Source organism: Chelonoidis abingdonii, chromosome 8, assembly GCF_003597395.2.
Source record: "Chelonoidis abingdonii isolate Lonesome George chromosome 8, CheloAbing_2.0, whole genome shotgun sequence".
Taxonomy (NCBI): Eukaryota; Metazoa; Chordata; order Testudines; family Testudinidae; genus Chelonoidis; species Chelonoidis abingdonii.
Window position 1 is genome coordinate 37,812,743 of NC_133776.1, and position 14,870 is coordinate 37,827,612.

General features: G+C 39.5%; 1 protein-coding gene across 1 annotated transcript in view; it reads left to right on the forward strand.

Moving 5' to 3' along the window:
- Positions 1-497: 497 nt before the first annotated feature.
- SERPINE2 (serpin family E member 2) overlaps positions 498-14,870 on the forward strand; it is a 112,697-nt gene continuing 98,324 nt past the window's right edge. Inside the window, exon 1 of the mRNA XM_075068546.1 lies at positions 498-520. The gene's annotated coding sequence lies outside the window, so the exon portion shown is untranslated. The remainder of the gene's footprint in view (positions 521-14,870) is intronic.

Below are 14,870 nucleotides of genomic sequence, written 5' to 3' on the forward strand. Positions count from 1 at the left end.
GCTCTGTGCTGTAGTTTGGATGGGGCTGCAGGCCTTGATCACTCCATAGGTTAACAGGATGCTTGGGACATGAGTATCAGGAGAGGGACATCAGTGGCAGCTCAGAATGGCTGTTGCCTTTCCCTCCCTCACTACTGCCAGGGCAGGTGCCTGTAGGGTTTAAGCTTGCCTGAACTTAAAGGTTTAATAAAGTTGCAGCCATTTGGTCATAAGATTCCAAATTTGTTTCTCTCATCAGCACCCTGCCATTAGCAAGAATTTACTGATAAATGAAGGAAAGAGAAGTGAACTTCACTGCACATAAAATACAATATGGTTCCAAACTGGAAATGTAAGAGCCAGCATTTTCTCTTTGCTTTTCTCTTCAGGCATGGATGGTTTAGGGGCAGTTCACTTGTCCGTGGAGTACCGAAGGCCAGTGAGAATACAGCAGGAATATTTCTAGCACAGTCTAACAGAATTTTCATCCATCAAGACTCAAGGGACTTCAGTGATGCTCTGCCAGCTGCTCATCCTGAAGGTAATTTTGAAATACAATCTTTCTGCAATGTTGCTTTTATCAATGTTCCTCAATCTTGGCAGTCTGGAAGTTACTTAATTTGATATACATATCACATTCCCCGCTACCCTCCAAAGCCTCCTCCCAATTTTTGTTATTTATTAGTATGTTATGCGAATGGAGTAACTGATCGTAGTAGAAGGCTGTTATCTTCTGTGTGGACCAGGCACTGGAGGGGGATGGAGACACACACTTTGTCAGTGGGTTTTACAGCTATTTGCTATACAGGAAGTGAATGCTGATACTCAGGAAGCGTAGAGGAGCATGCTCTAGTGATTGCTGGCTCTTCAGCTCTTCCCCACAACTTCTCCCTATGCCTTTCTGTTCCCAGCTCCTGCCCACTGCTCCTGCCCCTGCACATCCCCCTGTCCATAGCTATTCTCCCTCACTTCTCCCCTACTCCTCTTCTTCCCTCCTTCCCTCCCTTTGCTTCTGCTCCTGCTCATGATTTCCCATTGCTGGCTTCTATCCTTCTCCCTTCCTCCTAGTTCCTTGTCCTACCTCCTTTCACCTCCTAGTACATATTCTGCCTGTCCCAGACCACTGCCTGCATCTCTTTCCCCTCCATCAACCCTCTGCATTCAAAACAGGCTGCCTCCTCTCTTCCCTGCTGCCTGGGAGACAGCAGCTAGAGAAAAGAGAGTACAGGAGAATCTCTCTTCTCTCAATTTGGGTGACTGGTGCCAAAGGAGCAATTTCAGGAAAAGCCCTGCTCAGGTCTTGCAGTCCTGGGCTGGAGCATGCCCAGTCTCTCTGTGGGGATGGTGCATGCACATTCTGGTTGGCATCTAGGAGCTGTGAGGGATTTAACATTAACATGCTCAGTGCAGATGGAATCTTCAGAGAATTTAGCTGCCAAATTCTTCCAAGTCTCTACTTGTGTGAACTGACATATTTCAGAGCCTTATAACTTGGCCAAATTTGAAAATTTTTTCACAGGAACAGCAAATTATCTCTTATTCCAGGTCAGTGCCCTTGCCACATTTTTAGCCCTTGCTCTAAAGATTAGAGATGCTAGAGCATCTCAATGAAACTGTTGTCCATATTTTTTAACGTGGGCAAAACAATATATTTTCCTCTACCTTGTTTTTGGAAATAACTGAACCATTTTTGCTGAAACTTTCCAGAAAGATTCAGCTGGAGGTGGGGACCTGGAATGGAAAATTTCAGCCTGAATGGTTTAAGTTTTGCAGTTATAAGCAATTGAAAATAGAGTCTTAAAATGGAAAGTGTTGGGCAACCTTAACTACAGATGTTGCTACCTCTGCTGCCCATCTCACATTAAACTGGTTATGCTAATGGGAACTTGTGAGGCCAGAATCTGCCTCTCATAGAGCTACTTGCATACTAAAATACTACCTGATGTGAGCAAAAGGGATTGTGAGCGGCGCTCTAGTCTGACTGTCTGGAATTTGAATCAAGTCTAATTTTGCTGGAGACACATTGACGTTACCCTTTCTAATACTTAATTTTGGGGGCAAATAAACATTTAGCAAGTAATATGCTGAGTATGTTTAGTCTTTTTGAAAAATATTCTTTCATACCAACCTTGAGAGGAAATAAGTCAACAGGAAAATTAATAAGTTACACTTGCAAAAAAAGGTTAAGAGATGTGAACATGTGCAAATGTAACCTTCATATATAAGATCTTCCTAAACATTCTAAGATAGAAAATATTTCTGTTTTGTGGGTTTTTTTAAATTAAATGAGGCTTTCCAGTTGTTTACATGTACACTCAGATTGCTACACAGCAATTACTGTTTCATGTAACCTGGAATACTATGTGAGGAATGTGTGCTATAGCTAAAATAGCCAAATCCTCAAATAGTTTTATGTGCTAACTGCAGGTTGAACCATAGATAGAACAGCATGGTCCTTTTTAGATTAGATCATTCCAATGGAGTTTGTTTGTTCCAGTGTTTTGTTAATGGAACCTTTCAAATGAGGATTAATATAGCTAAAATTGACAAATCCTGGTTCAAAGACATTAAGTGCCAGGTACCCTTCAGAAAATCAAAATCTGCAGCTTATGTTAATATGGTATTTGTAAAAGTCATCACCATGGTTTCAAAGTTAGAAGCCCACTAAATCCCTAAAACTTCAGTCAGTGAAAAGTCAGACTCACAAACAAGCAGTTCTTGTTCTTTTTCTCTGCTTTTCTAAATAATAGAAAATAAAGGTCTCCAGGGAGATACAATTTCAGTGACAGCAATTTAACAATTTTGTTTAAGTGCTTTCAGTATGGAAGTGCTGAAATGTTAGTAAATATTGGCTTCTCCAAACAAAAAAATGGCACGGGAGTCTGATCTACACTAAACATTCAAATACCAGATCTCTTCAGATAAGCAAAGAAAAATGGTTTAAGAGAAAAATATTAGAGTAGCTGTGATGGTGAGATACTTTTAAAAATTGGTTTCACACATCAGTTCTTAGTCATAAAGGCTCTGAGCTGATAGCTGTCAAACTGTAGATAGCTGGATACAACTCTCTTGGCTCCTACCTATTTTGAAAATTCTACTTCTATATCCCAGCGTCACATTCATGCTCTGTTGTGTCTGCCAGACATTTTCCCCATTTTCCAAACATCATCAAGATTTCCATGTTTGTCTAAAAATAGCTGTCAGCAATACTTTGGTATTTGGGTCATAGAATGCTCAAATTCATTGAACATTCATAAATATTTTAAGAGATGACAGAGAGAACACTTTTTAAGACCCTATTGCATTTATACTCAAGAAAATTACTATGTAAAAATGTGCCTTCTTAACGTGCCTACAGATCTGCTTCCTGTGTACATTCAGCCTCATCTGCTTATGTTACTGACAAATATAGTTATAGGTCCTGATTCAGGAAAGCACTTATGCATGTGCTTCAAAGCCATTGAAAGCAATTCTTATACACTGTTTGAGCTGGCATAAGAAATCATACCCCCATAGTGCTCATTGCTGCTCCTTGTAGACAAGCCCTAAGTTTCTGTCACAGAAAGTTCCCAAGTGGTGGTGATTTGTAAGCCAGAAAAAAAAAATGGTACTCAACTTTTGATCCCAGGATGAGTTTCTTTCTATTTGAGAACTGAACAAATATGGTCTGGAATCAATGAGAGGCTAAATGGAAAGCCCACATTGAAATCCCTTTGCAAAGTATAATCACACTTTTAAAACTTTGAGAGGTTTCTTGTCTGTTTCATTCTATTTCATCCTCTTTTCTCAGCTGTCCTCCAGTAAGTTTCTCCTCTCTCCTCTTTGGATAAATGCCGATGCTCATGCTGTTTGATAGTGACATGACTAAATTCTGCTCATTCTTCATGATCAGTCTGTAAACGTTTGGTTGAACTTTGCTTGTAACATCCCACAAGCAGGAGAAAAACTGGAATGTTTAAAAATGTAATTATCTAGAGCAAAGAGAACAAAATTACATTCCTAAGAATGTAAGTTGCAGACTTCCGGGTGTCTTTACCAGAATGACACCTCAAGGACCATAAAAATATTGAATCTTGGCATGCTAAATGTAACAGTAAGCTGTGGAATGAGATGCCTTGGTCACCTGACAAAGGTCACAGTTACAAAGATTAATCCCCTTGTCACATGACATGGGTTAAAATCTTTTGTACTCTGACTCACGTCAGGTAGTGATGGCCAAGAAATAAAGTTCAGTCTGTTATCAGCATGCCTGAGTATCGTACCTTTATTTTTTAAAAAGGGTTTTAACTTTTTTCCTCTTTTGGGATCTTATGTATGTTTTAGATTTCTAAAAAATCTTCCTGTCTGTAAATTTAAGCATGTGCATAAGTGTTTGCAGGTGTGCCTTTAAGAAACATCCTTATTTGGGGGCTTCTCACAACTATAAGCTCAGAAATCCTTTCAGTATCGGTCATATGTTACCAGACACACTTTCTCCATTTCCCCACAACCCTGTCAAGGGAAAAAAAGCAAACTTTAGTTATTTGATTACACTGTAGGTTATATAGGGATGGAATTAAACTTGTGGGCAACTTGTTTTTCTCATAACTTTAAGTATGATAGTCTTGCTTTAAAAACTTTCAAATATGTAAGCAGATATCCTTTTTCTATGTGCTGGCATTAAATCAAAGCAATGTGTATTGTATATATAGCACTGTTTATATTTCTGTGTCCAGTGCAAATTCCTATACAATTTGACAGTCATAATTATGGAAAACATTAATTTTTTTGTGTGCTTGATTTAAAGGTGAATTGCAAAGCAAAAAAAGAGTTTGGGAAAAAAACTCTGCCATGGTGTTGGGCTGCACTCCCACCCTCTATGGGTTTTGAGAGTACCTCAATAATATAGTTAGTAGCTGAAGAGAGGCATTGTAGTAATAGGAGCAAGCGCTCTCCTATTCAGGCAAAGTTAACAGATTTCACCCATTGGCTGGAGCAATTTGGCAGCTGGTGACCTAGATACATAAGATTTGCACTGCACATTAAAATCAGTGTGCATGACAGCAATGACTTTAATATCTGCCATAATTCACACCATTCTTTGACTCTTCTTATTAAAAGAAAACAAAAGAGGAAAAAAACCACTTGCAACCATATTAACATCAATGGTGATTTTGAATTTGTACAATCTAAGTTTATTTTAAAACAAATACTTATATGTAACATGCTTGCTGATGGTGTCTCCCAGAGCTGTGCTAAAATATGAATTGTATGGAGTTATCTTGTTAGTACGCAGAAAGGAATAAAATGTGCTTGCAGTTTAAAAGCTTCCCATGGGCATACTGCTTTGAAATTTGAATTCTGTGGGCAGCACTACATTTATAAAGATTTTTCCAGTTAGTATGTGACAGAGATTTGTGCATGTATGTTCAACAGTTCTTTCAAAATCACTTCTGTGGTGTAATGCCAATAAACCTATGGCCCCCCTACACACCGAAATGTCACAAAATGATAGGTTCCTGGAACACAATAAAACAGTACTGTTCTGCAAAGGGTTAACTTAAAAATAGCCCAAGAAGTTTTAATAAAATGCCATAGTGTATCCAGTTAGGCCTCAGTCCTGCAACTGACAGAGCCTGGGCTGCCATACTGAAGTCAGTGGGGCTCTGCCTAGCTGGAGCTGTGTGCCAGCATGTTCAACTGCAGAACTGGGTCCCTATATTGTAAATTCTTGCTAAGCATTTTTAAATACAACTCAGTTGGCCAGATCTCCATTGCTGTACATTGGTGTTGCTCCATTGACTTCAGTGGAGCTATAACCAGGGCCGGCTCCAGGCACCAGCTTAGCAAGCAGGAGCTTGGGGCGGGCACTCTGGAGAGGGGCGGCATGTCCAGGTATTCGACGGCAATTCGGCGGAGGGTCCCTCGCTCCCGCTTAGAGCGAAGGACCTCCTGCTGAATTGCCGCAGATTGCGATCGCGCATTTTTTTTTTTTTTTTTTTTTTTTTTTTTTTTGGCTGCCTTATAAAAAAAGAAGGATCGCGCATTTTTTTTTTTTTTTTTTTTTTTTTTTTTTTTGGCTGCTTGGGGCAGCAAAACCCCTGGAGCCAGCCCTGGCTATAACAATATACTCCAGCTGAGCATTTGGCCTACTCTATTTGTTCTTTTTAGTCAGTAATAGCAAAAGACATGTAGGTAGTCAATACAAGTCACTTTTCCCACTCAGACACCTGACTGGCTTCATGTCAAGAGATTCTTCAGTTTTCCCTTGAAATAAGTATCTGGGCATATAAACAGATTTCTGCTTAAGTTTCCTTTACATCATGGAACTCCATTTGCCTGGGTTAAGTAGCAACAGTTCAGAGTAGTTCAATCCAATCTCTTCAGAGAATGAGCAGGACCTTGCAGTGGATGGACACTACAACAATTTTCTCTCTACTTGAATTATTTAAATTATGTGTTAAATGACTTGATCTGTACTCAGCAGAATTCATACGCCAAAGCCAAATAAGTTCAGGATAATAAGAAACATCTAAATGCAAAGAAAATTTAGGAAACATTTTGGTTTCTTGCAACTTGACACTTGTTTGAAATAAATTGGGCAATTTTTTCCAGTTAATTAGTCTGTATAATACTGTCAACAGGGAGATAAAATAGTTTTGTCCAGCAAAGTGATGATCAGACAAAATATTTAACGATGTGTAAGTTTATGGTGAATGCAACATGCCCTTATTACCAATTAAGTAGGTATAATTGTATTAAGAAATATGACTCTGCAAAGACATGGTAAAGAATCAATTGTCCAGTCCAAGAGTTTAATAAGAGGTTACTTTCTGCATAAAATCCTAGCTTATTCCAAATTTCACATCCAAACAAATAAATAAAAGGCAAATGCTTATAGAAGCATGATTTATAAAGAAGTGCAAGGGAAATGAGGGAAGGGCATTACATATTCCCATTTCACCAAGTCATTTGTTTCATTGCCAAAACACAAAAATACTAAGTTGCCTAAACCAGTTTCTCTCGCCCGCCAAATCAATTGAGTAAGTAGGGCAGAAAAACAATCTGAATGTTAGTGTCCTTAAAATAGCGAGCACTGAAGATTTATTTTTCATTGAAAATGATCAAAATGTTCAATATATACTAGGAAACTTAATTTGAAATATGTAGATGCCACCTGGAAGCTGAACATTCTAAGTCACAGAGCAATTTCTATAGCAGTTGGAACCTAATTGTATCATATGATATTATGGAACTTTTCTAAGGATATGTCCATAATCTTACTCCTGTTTAAAACTTTCCCTAGAATGGGATATAGCCATGTGTGATGGTGAAGCAGGGGTTAAAGAACTGTTCTTGGCCCAAAAGGCCACACCCCCTCACCCCTCTCAACAGATGGCTCATTCAAAAGGGAGAAGCTCACTTCAGTCTGGGTTGAAGGAGGAGAAGAGTGGTTGTGTGTAACAGCCTCCTTCCAGGAAGCTTCTGGGACTCCAAGCCGACAGGGTAGATCTTCCTAGCTACATTACAGTAAGTCAGCTGGCCGTGGGATCTGTTGCCAGCAAAGGAGCTGCCGGAGACAAAGCAGAAAGGATACAAGAGACACCCCACGTCCAACCCTGGAGATGACACCAGAGTGAAAGGGACAAGGTTAGGAAGCGATGCAGGGGATGTGCTTGGAGGTATTGTGACCTGACTTCTAAGTCAGGGTACCATGTTTCGAAGGGCCCTGGGTCAGAATCTGGTGGAGTAGGGTGGGCCCAGGTTTCCCTACCTCCCCATTCTCGCTGCTAGGTGACTGATAGTGCCACTATGCCCCTTTGAATTCTTACCAGCAGGCATCACACCACGGAGTATCGCCGTTAGGTGATACTGCTGGTCCGGGACACCTAGAGAACCCCCGACACCACTGTGCCATTGATGACCATACTCCTGGTAATGCACAATGACGTAGTACCTCATCAGAAGAAACAGTCATGGTTTCTTCATGATTTGGCATTAATCCAAAATAACACTTGGACACAATCTACTATTGCATTTTGGAGTTTAAAAACTTTGTATGAATAACCATTTTGGGGAAAACATACACAGCAACAATTTACTTGACTTTTCTCTCTGTGGTTCACATAGCTGGCTGAAGCAGTGTTCTGTGGTCTCTTTAACATTACACAGTGGGCGTTTCATTGGAGCCAAAGCCAGCTATTTACAGCAGAGTGTTTGAGACATGAAAGAAAGAAAAGTTTATATGTGGTAATTTTGCTACAGTCCCCTCTTAATGTGAATATTGAGGAATTCAAAACACTCAGCAAATTACTGGAATTTGGTATGTTACTTTTTTTGTAGATCATTGATCAAACTGCTGATAAATATTTGTGATTTTTTTAGAATATACTTTAAACAAAGAAGCTAAACTGTTTTTTACACTGCAGACTGGGAGAAAGGTTGCCTCTGACTCTCCAATACAGTTTTCAAAACCCTTGTAGATACTTTTTCTGTCAGTACAGTCTACTTTGCTATTTCCCACATTATTCTCATCCTAGGTTCCAGGTTTCTTTTTCTTGGAGTTCAATAACTTGCTATTTATTTAAATGGAAGATAGAGGAAAGACAAGGTGGGTGAGGTAATATCCTTTATTGGACATTCTTCTTGAAGAAGAGCTCTGTGTAAACTCAAAAGCTCATCTCTCTCACCAACAGAAGTTGGTCTAATAAAAGATATTACTTCAGCCGCCTTGTCTCTCCAATATCCTGTGACCAACCTGGCTACAAAAACACTGCATACAAATGAAAGATAGTTAGTTTTCAGCTAAGCCCTGGTCTTCGGAGTCATGAGGGAACTATCATTTTGCTAAGAAAGCCCTTACTGAATCACTAGAATGCCCCATGGCTCCTTTTTCTACAGGTTTTCTTTTTTCTGGTGCCAGTGCCTTCAGCCAACAGAATGAAAGCACTTCAGGCCCTAGGGGCTTGATCCTCTCTCATGTGGTTTTGGGTGATCATGGAAGTTTATGGACCAAGTCGAGATTCTCCCCCACCTTCATATCCATTCTGGAGAGATGTTACCACTTTATAGAATGTCTTGGATACCAAAGTCTAGTGACTACCTAAACAAGAATATGCCTTAGACTGTCCATACATTTCAATTAGAAGAGACCAAGTGTGAGATTGTCAAAGGCACATTAACTTCAAAAATCTCCATTTGTGCCTTTGGATATCTCGCCTATAGCCTCTTCTGGTAATAATTTAATGTTCAAGCCTCTATGTGAACCATGTCTCTCTATTGTCTGATCTCTAGTCACTTGTTCTAGCTGTCAAGTATTGTTTAATTTTTTCTAGGGTGCCCAAATCACTGGATGGACATTTTGTGAACATAACTTAATGTATCTTGGCAGACTTCACTTCCAATGTTGCAGTGTGACACACTGTGTTAGACCACAGGATTTTCCTCTTGACTATTTTAATATATTTGTTCAGCATAAGATCAGGTTTGTTCTTTGCTGTTCATATTTTGCACTGAGAGTGTCCAGTTCTCTGCCTCCTCAAGGATTATGAAATGCCTCTGTAAACAGTTATTTTAAATGAGATACTTTTGCTTGAATGTTGCAGTTAGAAAGATGGCATCATCATCCCATTTGGCTGCTTGAAACCTGCATGTTGTGGTTCCCCCCACTCTCCACACATACACACACACCCTTTTTTTTCAAGTTACAGCCTCTGGCTTAAGGTACTCTTTGACAGTAGCTTCTGTGAATCACGTTGGAGAAAAGAACTGCTTACCTATAATTGATTTTTTCCTGAAGTTAATTGATTCCTTACCTACTCACTTTCTGTGAAGAATCAGAGATACATGTGTCTGCCCCTTAATGCTGACAAACCCTAGGGGATGCTACATTCTTTCAGCAGGATCATGATGTATCTCTTTCATGTCATGGTCATTTCATGGTCATGAGCCCAAATTGTAAAGGTACTTGAGTTTTGGTCAGTCATTTGCTGGAGTATAGGCCCAAGGATGTGGCTCCGTATAAGGTATGGGGCTGATCCAAAGCCCACAGAAATCAATAGGAAAACTCCCACTGACCTCAGTATGCTTTGGATCAGGTCCTAAATCCTTACTGGACAATTAAAGATAAGCCATTCTCTCTCTGCAGGCAGTGTCTACCTTTACCCAGTTCTTAATGTCTTCACCACACAAAGCTTTTTTTTTTTTTTGTCAACTCAAAGTATCACCATCCAAAGACATCTATTACTGGCTTCTAGGTTTTTTAAAAAAAATCTACAGTTGTCAGAATGAGAGTAGACACAGGGAGTGTGAGCTGGAGCTCAGTAATAAGGTATTTTATGTTTAATCAGTTTGTTTGCCTTTACATTTTTGTGAAGCTGTGTCTTCATTTTTAAAAGTGGAAAATCTGGGGGTGGTTCTTTCCATTCCTTCCCCCTTGCTAGTCCTGGGTCTAGTTAAATCCACAAAAATGCAGAGAGAAATTGCTTAATACCACTAAATGCTGTCTTATTCACCTAACCTTGGCTAAATATAACTATTTTCTGATTTTTGGAAAACTGCCTTTTAAAATATTCATTAGATCTAAAATACACCTTGTTTATTGCAAAATCAGTGTTCTTACAGTGTAATTTTTAAGACCTCAGGCACAGTAAGTTTCTTAGAGTCCTCAGGCTAAGAGAATTCAGTAAGCTATACATGAGCTATCGCAGTCTGTGCCATACATTAGTACTATGGTATATATCTCACTCACACCCTGCTTTGTGAAGCTTGAGTGGGAGCTAAATTCTTAATTCAAACACTCCTTTTGCAAGGTGTGTAGAATACACTCCGTGCAGTGGGCCAGCATGATGACAAACCTTCACTCATTTTGTATCTCTAATGTTCTATTTTACTTTGTCCTTGAATTCATTAGCCCCAAATTCAGTTTGTCAAAACGCCCACCATGCATTTTGCAATATCTCCTTGCTTGTTGTAACAGTTACTTCTCTAATTTTGTGCTGTTTCTCTCCAGCCTTGCATGGTGCGAAGGAAAAATTGCTTAATACAGTCTAAAACAAATGCTCACAAGAAACAGCTTCCTAGGTTATTTTAAAGCCTAGGCAATTGTTATTTTACTTGTAAATTAAGATAATTAAATTATTTTTAACTTATGAAAACAGGTCTGAAAAAATGCAATAAAAAATCCTAAATGTAATTGTTTGGAAACTTCTTTTAAGATGCATTAATCTGGTGATAAGTGTCTTAGAAAAGAAGATTAATTCTCATTAATTCATACTTAATTTGTAAATTTACTATTAGCAAATGCTTATCTAACTTAGCCAAACAACTATTTCTATGCTTTTTCACAAATTCAAATGAGCATTTCATACTGTTCAGAAATTGGCAACAGTTCCATTCTTTTTCACTTCAACTTCAAACTGATTCATAGCTTTCTCTGGCCTTATTCTTCAACACAAATTAATTCAAACTTTGTAAAGAGTTAATTGTGTTAATTGGCCCCCTGGAAGGCTATAATACCATGAACATGCTTGATATAAAATTCATTCTAGAATTATTCACTCACTTTAAGTTGAATAAAACAAATGTTAAATTTCAAATTCATTACATAAGGCAATTGTTTGTTATCCCTGTGCTGTGAAAATTGTGTCTTGCCACAATCTTTTCAATCATCTTGATCACAAAGGGAACATTTGACACAGGATGACATTGGGCCAGCCAGATTAACACCAGCATTCTTGGTTTCTTGAGCACAGGCTGTAAGACATTTCTTCAAGGAGGCAACCTCAGCCTCCACTAGCACTCGGCCCAGTGCTCCCCCATTGGCCTTCACCAGCGAAGAAGACATGAGTTCAAAGCACAGCTTCTGGAATGAAGTTCCTTCAGCTTCAGAGAGGAGCATCAGTGCCTGAAATTCTAGTAGAGATGATGCAGAGGTTTTCTCCTCAGAAGCAGAAAATTCAATCTGGAATCTGAGTGATTGTCTCTGAAAAGTAATCAACAGTTTCCTTATGAAGGAGGTACTTGAATCAGCCACTAAGTGAAGAGAGCAAAGTGTGTCTAACTTATCCACAACTCAGAATAAAACTGGATATTGAGTTTTCATGGATGCTGTGGTTGTGACAAAGAACTGCTATAGCAGAAGTATTCAAAAAATCTTCCTTCTCTCTTCATTTGTCACAAATCATTTGTAAACCAAGATAACTTGTGTTGCAACAGCCAGGGGAAAGGGCATTTATGGGCCTCATCATCAATGGCAATGGACAATAAACTGTTATAAAATTCCACTAAATGAGTGTAGGCAGGTGTGTTAGTCTGGATCTGTAAAAGCAGCAAAGACTCCTGTGGCACCTTATAGACTAACAGACATATTGGAGCATGAGCTTTCGTGGGTGAATACCCACGTCGTCGGATGCATGTAGTGGAAATTTCCAGGGGCAGGTATATATATGCAAGCAAGAAGCAGGCTAGGGATAACAAGGTTAGTTCAGTCAGGGAGGATGAGGCCCTCTTCTAGCAGTTGAGGTGTGAAAACCAAGGGAGGAGAAACGCTTTATATTGCAAAGCCATCACAGGGCTGTTAACTGAAGCTATGGTGTCAATCTCAGATGCAGACAAATCCAAGAAAGAAACCAACATGGACTCCACGGCCATCCACACAGTCCAAAGCAAAAACCCCTCCAACGCATCATCAGGATCTACAACCCATCCGGGACAATAATCCCTGCACTTCAACAGCTTGGGTGGCAGGCCAGTCTTGTCATTAAGGCATATGCCTCTACCATTAACTGCACACCGAGATAGTACTCAAGTCAGAACCAATCCACAACAAACCTCGATGCCAACTCCCCCATATTACTCCAGCAGACGCCATCTCAGGACCTAACAGATCACCACACCATATACCGATTCATTCACCTGCATGTCACCAAGTAATATACCCATCATATGCCAGCAATGCCCCTCTGCTATGTACACGGCCAACCTGAACAGTTTCTATGGAAAAGGATAAATGGACACAAATCAGATATAGGAAGAATATACAAAAAACCTGTAAGAGAACACTTCAGTCTCCCGGCACACAATAGCAATCTAAAGATAGTCATCAGCAGCAAAAAAACTTCAGGACCAGACTTCAAAGAGAACGGCTGAGCTTCAGTTCATCGCAAATTGACACCATCAGCTCAGGAAAACTAAAGACTGTGAATGGCTTGCCAACTACAAAGGCAGTGTCTCCTCCTTGTTTCACACCTCAACTGCTAGAAGAGGGCCTCATCCTCCCTGACTGAACTAACCTCGTTATCTCAAGCCTGCTTCTTGCTTGCATATATATACCTGCCCCTGGAAATTTCCACTACATGCATCTGACGAAGTGGGTATTCACCCACGAAAGCTCATGCTCCAATATGTCTGTTAGTCTATAAGGTGCCACCGGACTCTTTGCTGCTTTTACTAATTGAGTGGTCTGTCCTGGGAATAGAATTCTCCCCCAGATGCCTCTGGAAACATTGTATTAATTTCCCAGGACAAACCATCAAAGCAGTCCCTTTGCCTTAACAGAAAGTGTGTGTCCTACTTTCAAATCCAAGGAGGTAATAGTTATCCCACTTCCAATCACTAGACCAAGAGTGTGGCCGGCAATATGGCTTGAGCCAACAACTAAGTAGGATAGCACAACGGCTGTACAGTGACCATGAAATCCTGATTGCATTCAGAAAGCACATCATGAGTGTTTGTCACCGGACACAGTTAGCACTGGCAATTCTAACACCAACATGATGAAGAATTCTTGTAGTTCGTAGGAGGCAAATAGGAATGATCATAGCACACCATCTTATCACTATCCTGGAAAATGCAGAGGCTTTATCTCTTATCAAATTGTGAATTGTTACCTTAATGATAACCAACTTCACATTTATAAGGAAGCAACGAAAGCTAGTGCGCTGTTCACATGATTTCCAATCATCCTGAGAGAAATTAGCAGCCAAAAGGATTCATGATTCCCCAGTGCAGCACAAAATATTTCATATAAATGCTGCAATTGTACACCAGCCTCTTGCTAAGAAGTGAAACAACAGTACCAAGTGCTTTGGCACATGAGCTAATATACAACACTGTTAAAGTGGTTAAGTAGATAAACTTATAAATTGGCAGAGTGCATTCTCAGTTGATTTAAATACCATACAACTGAACCTACAAAGGTGAAAATCTAACTTTCCTGATGCGATTGGTTGATGCTAAACAAGGTTATATTCAAGGCCACATTCATGCTAACAGAACATTCTAAGTTCTACAGCTTTATGCAGAAAAGGTTTTTTAAGCAGGAAAAGAAGCTTGCTCATTTGAAAACAAAAACAACCCCAAATCCTCAAACATTAGTTTTGCAGAAGGGATGCAAAATCCAGTTGGACCTCTGTGATGTTGATGTTTTATATTCAGTCAGAACGGTTTAATCTCGACCACATATTTGCTGGAGGGTAGGAGGAATGGTTTGACAATCTTCTCTTTTATTCCAGTGAAATAAATCTGATGCCTTCTAGAGTAAAATGAGAGCAAGCCTGACCACCAAGAAAAGCTCTGTTCTGCATCTAGGCCAAAAGAAAATGTATACACGGTATTACATTTTCAATGTAAGGTCGTTTTGGTCTCATTTCATGAGTTTAATTTCTCATATCATCAATTCTATACATTTTTTGTAGACTGTACTTATAAAATGGGTAAAGCTTTCGCTAGTAAAATGTGAGTTCTGAGTTTCCCTCACTTTTTCATATGCAAATGCTTAGCTGATCTAAAGACTCTTGGAAGTTTGTCTAATGAGGTCTTGTGTTTTGCACAAAGAAGTGCCCTGTTCAGAAGACTGAAAGCAAGAATTCTTGTCTTAGAAATAATAATGCTAGTGTCAAGGTATGCAATGG